General features: G+C 40.1%; 1 pseudogene; it reads left to right on the top strand.

Moving 5' to 3' along the window:
• The first annotated feature begins 3573 nt into the window (after window positions 1-3573).
• LOC147998394 (torsin-1A-interacting protein 2 pseudogene) lies at window positions 3574-4922 on the top strand (annotated as a pseudogene).
• Window positions 4923-11159: the final 6237 nt, after the last annotated feature.

The following is an 11159-nucleotide window of genomic DNA, read 5'->3' as shown; positions in this document are numbered from 1 at the left end:
AAGTCTGGAAAAATCTTGAACACATGGGCACTGGATAAAATTTCCTGAACAAATACCAATGGCTTATGCCCTAAGATCAAGAATCGACAAATGGGATCTCATAAAACTGCAAAGCTTCTGTAAGGCAAAGGACACTGTAGTTAGGACAAAATGGCAACCAACAGATTGGGAAAAGATCTTTACCAATCCTACAATTGATAGAGGGCTTATATCCAACATATACAAAGAACTCACGAAGTTAGACTGCAGGGAGACAAATAACCCTATTAAAAATGTGGTTTAGAACTAAACAAAGAATTCACAGCTGAGGAATACTGAATGGCTGAGAAGCCCCTAAAGAAATGTTCAACATCTTTAGTCATAAGGGGAATGCAAATCAAAACAACTCTGAGATTCTACCTCACACCAGTGAGAATGGCTAAGATCAAAAACTCAGGTGACAGCAGATGTTGGTGAGGATGTGCAGAAAGAGGAACACTCCTCCACTGTTGGTGGCATTGCAGACTGGTACAACCATTCTGGAAATCAGTCTGGAGGTTCCTCAGAAAATTGGACATTGAACTACCTGAGGACCCAGCTATAACACTCTTGACCATATATCTAAATGTTGCCCCCACATCCAACAAAGAGACATGCCCCACCATGTTCATAGCAGCCTTATTTATAGTAGCCAGAAGCTGGAAATAACCCAGATGCCCTTCACCAGAGGAATGGATACAGAAAATGTGGTAGGTCTACACAGTGGAATACTACTCAGCTATCAAAAACAATGACTTTATGAAATTCATAAGCAAATGAATGGAACTCCAAAATATCATCCTGAGTGAGCTAACCCAATCACAGAAAAATATACATGGTATACACTCATTGATAAGTGTATACTAGCCCAAATGCTCTAATTACCCTAAATGCACAGAACACATGAAAGTCAAGAAGGATAACTAAAATGGGAATGCTTCACTCCCTCTTTAAAAGGGGAACAAGAATACCCTTGGGAGGGAATAGGGAGGCAAAGTTTAGAACAGAGGCTGAAGAAACGCCCATTCAGAGCCTGCCCCCATGTGGCCCATACATATACAGCCACCAAACTAGATAAGGTGGATGAAGCAAATAAGTGCAGGCTGACAAGAACCGGATGTAGATCTCTCCTGAGAGACACAGTCAGAATATGGCAAATACATAGGTGAATACCAGCAGCAAACCACTGAGCTGAGAATGGGATCCCTGTTGAAGGAATCAGAGAAAGAACTGGAAGTGCTTGAAGGTGCTCGAGACCCCAAAAGTACAACAATGCCAAGCAACCAGAGCTTCCAGGGACTAAGCCACTACCCAAAGACTATACATGGACTGACCCTGGGCTCCAACTGCATACGTAGCAATGAATGGCCTAGTTAAGAGCACCAGTGGAAGGGGAAGTCCTTTGTCCTGCCAAGACTGAACCCACAGTTAATGTGATTGTTGGGGGGAGGGTGGTAATGGGTGGAAGATTGGGAGGGGAACACCCATGTAGAAAGGGAGGGGGAAGGATTAGGGGGATGTTGGCCTGGAAACCGGGAAAGGGAATAACAATTGAAGTGTAAATAAAAAATACCCAATTTAATAAAGAGGGAGGAAAAAATAAAATAAAATAAAATAAAGAACTCAAGAAGGTTACCACAAATAAAACCAAACAACCCAATCAAAAAATGTACTGTAGAACTAAACTGAGAATTCATAATAAAGGAATCTCGAGTGGTCAGAAGCACATAAAGAAATGTTCAAAGTCCTTAGTTATCACAGAAATGCAAATCAAAACAACCCTGAGATTTCACCTCACATCAGTCAGAGTGACTAAGATCAAAAACTCAGGTGACAGCAGATCCTGGCAAGGATGTGGAGAAAGAGGAACACTCGTCTATTGCTAGTAGGATTGCAGACTGGTACAAACACTCTGGAAATCAATTTGGAGGTTCCTCAGAAAATTTGAAATAGACCTTCCTAAAAACCCAGCTATACCTCTCTTGGGAATATACCTAAAATTTGTCCCACCATTCCATAGGGGCACATGCTTTGCTCTGTTCATAGCAGCCTTATTTGTGACTGCCGGAAGCTGGAATCAATTCATATGTCCCAGGACAGAAGAATGAATACAGAAAATGTGGTTCATTTACACAATGGAATACTATTCAACTATTAAGAATGTGGACATTCTGAGTTTTGCGGATAAATGGATAGAACTAGAAAATGTCATCCTTATATTTTTGGTTGTGAGCCTAGCTTTTAATGTCTGAGCCATCTCTCCAGCCCTGCAATCTCTAGCAGCAAACCACTGAACTGAGAACAGCACCCCCTTGGGGGAAATTAGAGGAAGGATTGAAAGAGCTGAAGGAGCTTGCAACCCCATAAGAATAACAATGCCAACCAACCAGAGCTTCCAGTCTCTAAACCACTAGGGAAAGACTACACATGGACTTACCCAGGGCTCCAACTGCATATGTAACAGAGAATAGCCTTGTTGGGGCACCAGTGAAAGGGGAAGCCCTTGGTCCCGCCAGGGTTGGACTCCCAGTCCAGGGGAATATGGGGGGTAGTAAGGGGGATGGATGGGGAGAATACCAAAATGGGGGAGGGGGAGGGGATGGGGGCTTATGAACAGGAAATCTGGAAACAGAATAACATTTGAAATGTAAGTAAATAAATATATCTAATAAAAAAATTTAAAAAAATTTCCGTTATCAAACACATCCTTTGTTTTTACTTTTCAGTGCATCAACAGTAATTTATTCCTTTGCTTTTCTTGTCCTTTCTCCTAGTCTCTATGTACCTAATTCAAGTTCTTCTGAAAAAAAAAACTCTGCTTACAATGCCTATTTAGAGATATATTACATTAGATATCTTGGTATGTTCAATCTCTTCCTACATTTTGTTTCCATCATTATAATTTCTCCTCACGATTAGTTATTTTTAGGTAAATTATTTCAGTTATAATTTATCATCTATATCTTCCAGTAGAAATTAACTTTTACACACCTGAGAGCACTGGTAAGACTACCATTTCTGCCTGTAGGGACCCATCTAGAGCCCTCAGGAAACATGAACCCAGGAGCAGTCAGCAGTCTGTGACTGGATGCTTCAGGTTTCCACCTGTTCCCAGAGATAACCTTGTACCACAGCTCTCTGTACCCAAATCCATTGCGGGGTAACTCTCAGAAGTGCAGACAATCCTGAGAACTCAGTGGGTACCATCACTTCTGCTCACATTCCTGACCCAAGAGGAACCCGCCTGGAGCCCTCTGGACACAGGTATCAAAGAGTAGTCTGGGGCAGGATTCTTCCAGATATATATATATATATATATATATATATATATATATATATATATATATATATATATATATTCCCTTTACCTGTTTGAATATTTTAATAACCGTGCATAATCTACAGTAATATTTTCATGGTACAAATGCACTTCAATTTGAGTAATCATGCCTGTTGGTAGTCAATGATTTGAAACTACTTTATGTAAGGTCTCTATAGATAAATATGTTCACATTAGATATTCTCTGGACACCTGCTTTTATGCCTTTCCAATAAATGCCTAAGAATGAAATTGGTAGGTCTTAAGTAAATGTGTAGTTGAGTTTATAAATATATGTATAATTCTTTTCCAAATGTTTGCACCATTTTTTTTTACTTCTAATGCCAATGCTCATAGTCACCAATACTCAGTATAGTGTTTGCATAAATAGGCAATATATTGAACATGAAATTTTATCTCATTAGAAACTTAGTTTGCATTTTGTCATGGTGGCTATGGGTTGCAGACCAGCGCTGTGGAACAGAAGGAGCACTGGCACCGCTGATCCTGACTGTCCCATGTTTTAAAATCTTGCTGGAAATTGTCTTTGACAAGGGATCCCTACCCACCCCGCCAAATCTCTCCTATGGCACAAACAGAAATCAAGATGTAATGCATCCCCAGACCATCCCGCAAACTCAACACCAGTGACTTCTCTGTAACTGGGTCCAAATCAAGGTCCTTTCAAGACTGACTTCACTGAATATACTCCACCAGGTCTTCCTGACCCTACTATATCACTGTGAAGGGTTATTGGCGAGACTTCCTGAAACCAACTGAAGGCTCACTGGATCCAGCAGTGCCTCTGTTTCACCAAGCAATTTACCAGTAGAGCAGAGCCTTTGTGTGATTCTGCCTCTAGCTGATATTAGACAGGAAAAAGCAACTGGTTTGCACTAGAGGCCTGGCTTTCCTTTGAAGGAGCTATTCTGTGATCTGTGCTGCTAGTTCGCGACTGGCAGTGTCCTAGACTGGACTGGCCCCTGAGTACAGAGACTGAGGTGCAACTGAGTGAAAAACTAGAAGATCTTGAAGAACAGTACTAAGGTGCAAGCCAGGTTCAACACTCCAGTGTTGTTGAACTGACAAGTTGCTAAAAGAAATGGGACTAATTGTTGCTTATTGCTTTTCCTCTCCATATTATTGTTGCTTTTTGTTGTTACATTGCTTTGTGTTGTCTTTCTAAGCCCAGTTGTTCTCTGATAATTTGCATTGCCCTGATTGAGGACAGAGGTGGTTCTCTAGTTTAGAACTAGGGCACTGGTTGTACCAAACTGAACTTGTTGAAAAAGAATATTACAGAGGGTTCTTAGACTTTATTAACAGGGCTGATTATTGCCCTGAATGTTACCCTGATAATCCTGCTAATAGAAGCCTTGGTCTGCCTTGGTCTTTCCGACTTGAGTGTGAACCTCAAAATTTCACCAGGTGAACCTTTGAGAAAACTTGCCATCTGTTTCTTCTGGGTCATCTATTGGTTAGAAAAACAATACATGACTCCAGGGTATCTGGGATTAATCCTGCATTACAATTAATCTTGAGCAGAACAGACAAAAACATAAACCAGAGACTGGGCAAAAGCTAATGACTTCTGTAGCAGAATCATGGAGACTCTTAAGGGCTTTGCATTCATAGCCTAGGGAAGGAGAAGAATTAATTGTTTTTTGTTTTTCTTCTCTTTTCCTTTATTATTTTTTTAAGGTGCTGGGGATTGGATCTGGGTACCTTGTGCATGCTGGTCTACTAAGTGCTCTTCTGCTAAGTTAAAACCAAGGCTCCCCTTTTCTAAGGCTGACACAGTCTGCTGTCACTACGTTGTCAATTGCTTTAATTGTTGGGTCTGCTTCTGTGGTCAATCATATTTTAGCATAAATTTAGTTGAAATTGCAGCCAGAGTATTTACCTAGAACCAGACTAACCTATAAATGATATAGAACTTGCTGGTCCCTCCTGAAAATTGCCACAGCTTAAGTATTGACAAGATAATGTGGTTCTAGAGGGGAAGCCCCATGTTGTATGCCCCATTAAATGTTTCTCTGTCAGTGCCTATTATGAGAACATGTTTCTTATAGCTGGATTCTAGATTATTCTAATAAGTTTTAATACATTAAAAAAGGAAACTTAGTTTGCAGTATTATGATGTATAGGAAACTAGAGTACACCGCGGCGATTAATGGATGCATAATTATAATATGAACGCACATACACACACACACACACACACACCAATACAGTTTTTATATTGTATCGCATAACTAAAAGCATTAAGAAGAAAAAGTCCATGAAGTAATCAGTAGCATATTTCTACTGTTTTCTCTTGGGGGGGTATTTTTTATTTACAATGCAAATGTTATTCCCTTTCCAAGTTTCCTATCCATAAGTCCCCTATTCCATCCCCCATTTTTATAAGGGTGTTCCCCCTCCCCCACCACTACCCCTTACCACCTCCCCACCCTTACATTTCCCTACACTGGGGGGGGGGCACAGCCTTGGCAGGACCAAGGCCTTCTCCTTGCATTGGTGCCCAACAAGGCCCTCCTCTCCTACATATGCAGCTGGAGCCATGGATCTGTCCATGTGAAGTTGTTGGATGGTGGTTTAGTCCCTGGGAGCTATGATTTGTTCATACTGTTGGACCTTCATTTTCTTCAATCCTTTCTCTAACTCCTCCAAGGGGGACCCTGCTCTCATTTCAACGGTTTGTTGCTAGCATTTACCTTTGTATGTGTCACATTCTGGCTGAGCCTCTCAGAAGACAGCAATATGTATGCACTGTCAGCATGCACTTCTTGGCTTCATCAATATTGTCCAGTCTTGGTGGCTATATATACATCCCTGGGGGTGGGGGGTAGGCATGCTCTGAATGTTTGATCCTTCAGTCTCTGCTCTAAACTTTGTCTCCATATTTGCTGCTATGAATAATTTTGTTCCAGCTTTTAAAGAGAACTTGGGCATCTGCACTTTGGTCATCCTCCTTGAGCTTCATGTGGTCTGTGGATTGTATCTTGGGTAATTTGAGCTTTTGAGCTAACATCCACTTATCAGTGAGTATATATCATGTATGCTTTATTGTTTTTTGGTAACTTTACTAAGGATGATATTTTCTAGTTCCAGCCATCCATTTGCCTATGAATTTCATGATATCTTTGTTTTTTATAGCTGAGTAGTACTCCATTGCATAGTTGTACCAAATTTTCTGTATCCATTCCTCTGTTGAAGGGCATCTGGGTTCTTTCCAGCTACTGGCTGTTTAAATACGGTTGCTATGAACATAGTAGAACATGTGTCTTTATTGTATGTTGGAAGCATCATTTGGCATATGTCCAAGGGTGGTATAGCTGGGTCCTCATATAGTTCAATGTCCAATATTCTGAGAAATCTCCAGACTGATTTCCAGAGTGCTTGTACCAGCTTGCAATCCAACCAACAATGGAGGACTGTTCCTCTTTCTCCACATCCTCACCAGCATGTGCAGTCACCTGAGTTTTTGATCTTAGTCATTCTGACTTGTGTGACAGAATCTCAGGGTTGTTTTGATTTGTATTTCCCTGATGACTAAGGGTGTTGAACAAAGCTTTAGGTGTTTCTCAGCCATTCGATATTCTTCAGCTGCGAATTCTTTGTTTAACTCTGTAACACAATTTTTAATAGATTTATTTGGCTCTCTGATGTCTAACTTCTTGAGTTCTTTGTATATATTGGATATTAGCCCTCTTTTGGATGTGGGATTGCTTAATAACTTTTTTCCACTAGGTTGGTTGTCTTTTTGTCCTAATGAAACTGTCCATTGCCTTAAAGAGCCTGGCAGTTTTATGAGATCCTATTTGTCGATTCTTGATCTTAGAGCATAAACCACTGGGGTTTTCTTCAGGAAATTTTCCTCAGTGCCCACCTGTTTGAGGCTCTACCCTATTTTTTCTTCTATTAGTTTGAGTATATGTGGTTTGATATGGAGGTCCTTGATCCACTTGGACTTAAGTATTGTATAGGGCAGTAAGAATGGTTTGATTGGCATTCTTCTACATGCTGACCTCCAATTGAACCCAGCAACATTTGTTGAAAATGCTATCGTTTTTTCCCAATGGATGGTTTTAGTTCCTTTGTCAAAGATCAAGTGACCATAGGTGTGTGGGTTTATTTCTGGATCCTCAATTCTATTCCCTTGATCTACCTTCCTATCATTGTACAAATACCATACAGTTTTTATCAGTATTACTCTGTAACACTGCTTGAGATCAAGGATGGTGATTCCCCCAGAAGTTCTTTTACAATTGAGGATATTTTTGCTATCCTGAGTTTTTTATTATTCCAAATGAATTTGCAAATTGCTCTTTCTAACTCTATGAAGAATTGAGTTGGAATTTTGATGGAGATTGCATTGAATCTGTACATTGCTTTTGGCAAAATGGCCGTTTTTACTATATTAATCCTGGCAATCCATGGGCATGGGAAATCTTTCCATCTTCTGAGATCTTCAATTTCTTTCCTCAGAGAGTTGAAGTTTTTGTCATACAGATCTTTTACTTGCTTGGTTAGAGTCACACCGAGGTATTTTATGTTATTTGGGACTATTGTTAAGGGTGTCATTTCTCTAATTTCTTTTTCAGCCTGTTTATCCTTTAAGTAGAAGAAGGCTACTGATTTGTTTGAGTTAATCTTATACCCAGCCACTTTGCTGAAATTGTTTAGCAGGTTTAGTAGTTCTCTGGTAGACTTTTTGGGGTCATTTAAGTACACTATCATATCATCTGCAAATAGTGATACTTTGATTTCTTCCTTTCCAAATTGTATTCCTTTGACCTCCTCTTGTTGTCTGATTGCTCTGGCTAGGATTCATGCACTGTATTGAATAAGTAGGGAGAGAGTGGGCAGCCTTGTCTAGACCCTGGTTTAGTGAGATTGCTTTAAATTTCTCTCCATTTAGATTATTGTTAGCAACTGGTTTGCTGTATACTGGTTTTGCTATGTTTAATTATGGGCCTTGAATTCCTGATATTTTGAAGACTTTTAAGGTGAAGAGGTATTGAATTTTATCAAATGTTTCTCAGCATCTAATAAACTGATCATGTGTGTTTTTTTTAGTTTGTTTATATAGTGGGTGACATTGATGGATTTCATTATATTGAACCATCCCTGCATCCATGGGATGAAGCCTACTTGATCATGATGGATGATGGTTTTGATGTGTTCTTGGATTAGATTTTGAGAATTTAACTGAGTATTTTTGCATCAATATTCATAAGGGAAATTGGTCTGAAATTCTCTTTCTTTGTTGGGTCTTTGTGTAGTTTAGGTATAAGCGTAATTGTGACTTTATAGATGGAATTTGGTAATTCTCTGTCTGCTTCTATTTTGGGGAATAGTTTGGATAGTATTTGTATAAAATTGTCTTTGAAGATCTGATAGAACTCTGAACTAAACTCACCTGGTCCTGGAATCTTTTTGTTTGGGAGAGTTTTAATAATTGCTTCTATTCTTTCAAAGATATAGGATTGTTTAGATGGTTTATCTAATCCTGATTTAACTTTGATACCTGGTATTTTTCTTGAAAATTGTCCATTTCCTCCAGATTTCCCAGTTTTGTTGAATATAGGCTTTTGTAGTAGGATCTGATAATTTTTTACTTTCCTCAGATTCTGTTGTTATGTCTCCATTTTCATTTCTGATTTTTTAATTTGAATATACTATCTCTGCCCTCTTGTTAGTCTGGCTAAGGATTTTTCTATCTTGTTAATTTTCTCAAAGAACCATATCCTGGTTTTGCTGATTCTCTGTATAGTACTTTTTTTTTTTTTTAATTAACTAGAGTATTTCTTATATACATTTCGAGTGTTATTCCCTTTCCCGGTTTCCGGGCAAACATCCCCCTCCCCCCTCCCCTTCCTTATGGGTGTTCCCCTCCCAACCCTCCCCCCATTGCCGCCCTCCCCCCATAGACTAGTTCACTGTGGGTTCAGTCTTAGCAGGACCCAGGGCTTCCCCTTCCACTGGTGCTCTTACTAGGATATTCATTGCTACCTATGGGGTCAGAGTCCAGGGTCAGTCCATGTATAGTCTTTAGGTAGTGGCTTAGTCCCTGGAAGCTCTGGTTGCTTGGCATTGTTGTACTTTTGGGGTCTCGAGCCCCTTCAAGCTCTTCCAGTTCTTTCTCTGATTCCTTCAATAGGGGACCTATTCTCAGTTCAGTGGTTTGCTGCTGGCATTCGCCTCTATATTTGCTGTATTCTGGCTGTGTCTCTCAGGAGCGATCTACATCCGGCTCCTGTCGGCCTGCACTTCTTTGCTTCATCCATCTTGTCTAATTGGGTGGCTGTATATGTATGGGCCACATGTGGGGCAGGCTCTGAATGGGTGTTCCTTCAGTCTCTGTTTTAATCTTTGCCTCTCCCTTCCCTGCCAAGGGTATTCTTTTTCCTCATTTAAAGAAGGAGTGAAGCATTCACATTTTGATCATCCGTCTTGGGTTTCGTTTGTTCTAGGGATCTAGGGTAATTCAAGCATTTGGGCTAATAGCCACTTATCAATGAGTGCATACCATGTATGTCTTTCTGTGATTGGGTTAGCTCACTCAGGATGATATTTTCCAGTTCCAACCATTTGCCTACGAATTTCATAAACTCGTTGTTTTTGATAGCTGAGTAATATTCCATTGTGTAGATGTACCACATTTTCTGTATCCATTCCTCTGTTGAAGGGCATCTGGGTTCTTTCCAGCTTCTGGCTATTATAAATAAGGCTGCGATGAACATAGTGGAGCACGTGTCTCTTTTATATGTTGAGGCATCTTTTGGGTATATGCCCAAGAGAGGTATAGCTGGATCCTCAGGCAGTTCAATGTCCAATTTTCTGAGGAACCTCCAGACTGATTTCCAGAATGGTTTTACCAGTCTGCAATCCCACCAACAATGGAGGAGTGTTCCTCTTTCTCCACATCCTCGCCAGCATCTGCTGTCACCTGAGTTTTTGATCTTAGCCAATCGCACTGGTGTGAGGTGAAATCTCAGGGTTGTTTTGATTTGCATTTCCCTTATGACTAAAGATGTTGAACATTTCTTTAGGTGTTTCTCAGCCATTCGGCATTCCTCAGCTGTGAATTCTTTGTTTAGCTCTGAACCCCATTTTTTAATAGGGTTATTTGTTTCCCTGCGGTCTAACTTCTTGAGTTCTTTGTATATTTTGGAAATAAGGCCTCTATCTGTTGTAGGATTGGTAAAGATCTTTTCCCAATCTGTTGGTTGCCGTTTTGTCCTAACCACAGTGTCCTTTGCCTTACAGAAGCTTTGCAGTTTTATGAGATCCCATTTGTCGATTCTTGATCTTAGAGCATAAGCCATTGGTGTTTTGTTCAGGAAATTTTTTCCAGTGCCCATGTGTTCCAGATGCTTCCCTAGTTTTTCTTCTATTAGTTTGAGTGTGTCTGGTTTGATGTGGAGGTCCTTGATCCACTTGGACTTAAGCTTTGTACAGGGTGATAAGGATGGATCGATCTGCATTCTTCTACATGTTGCCCTCCAGTTGAACCAGCACCATTTGCTGAAAATACTATCTTTTTTCCATTGGATGGTTTTGGCTCCTTTGTCAAAAATCAAGTGACCATAGGTGTGTGGGTTCATTTCTGGGTCTTCAATTCTATTCCATTGGTCTATCTGTCTGTCTCTGTACCAATACCATGCAGTTTCTATCACTATTGCTCTGTAATACTGCTTGAGTTCAGGGATAGTGATTCCCCCTGAAGTCCTTTTATTGTTGAGGATAGCTTTAGCTATCCTGGGTTTTTTGTTATTCCAGATGAATTTGCAAATTGTTCTGTCTAACTCTTTGA

Source organism: Rattus norvegicus, chromosome X, assembly GCF_021556685.1.
Source record: "Rattus norvegicus strain SHRSP/BbbUtx chromosome X, alternate assembly SHRSP_T2T, whole genome shotgun sequence".
In the NCBI taxonomy this organism is placed as follows: domain Eukaryota; kingdom Metazoa; phylum Chordata; class Mammalia; order Rodentia; family Muridae; genus Rattus; species Rattus norvegicus.
The sequence above is the reverse complement of the archived record's forward strand: the minus strand, read 5'-3'. Positions and strand labels throughout refer to the sequence as shown.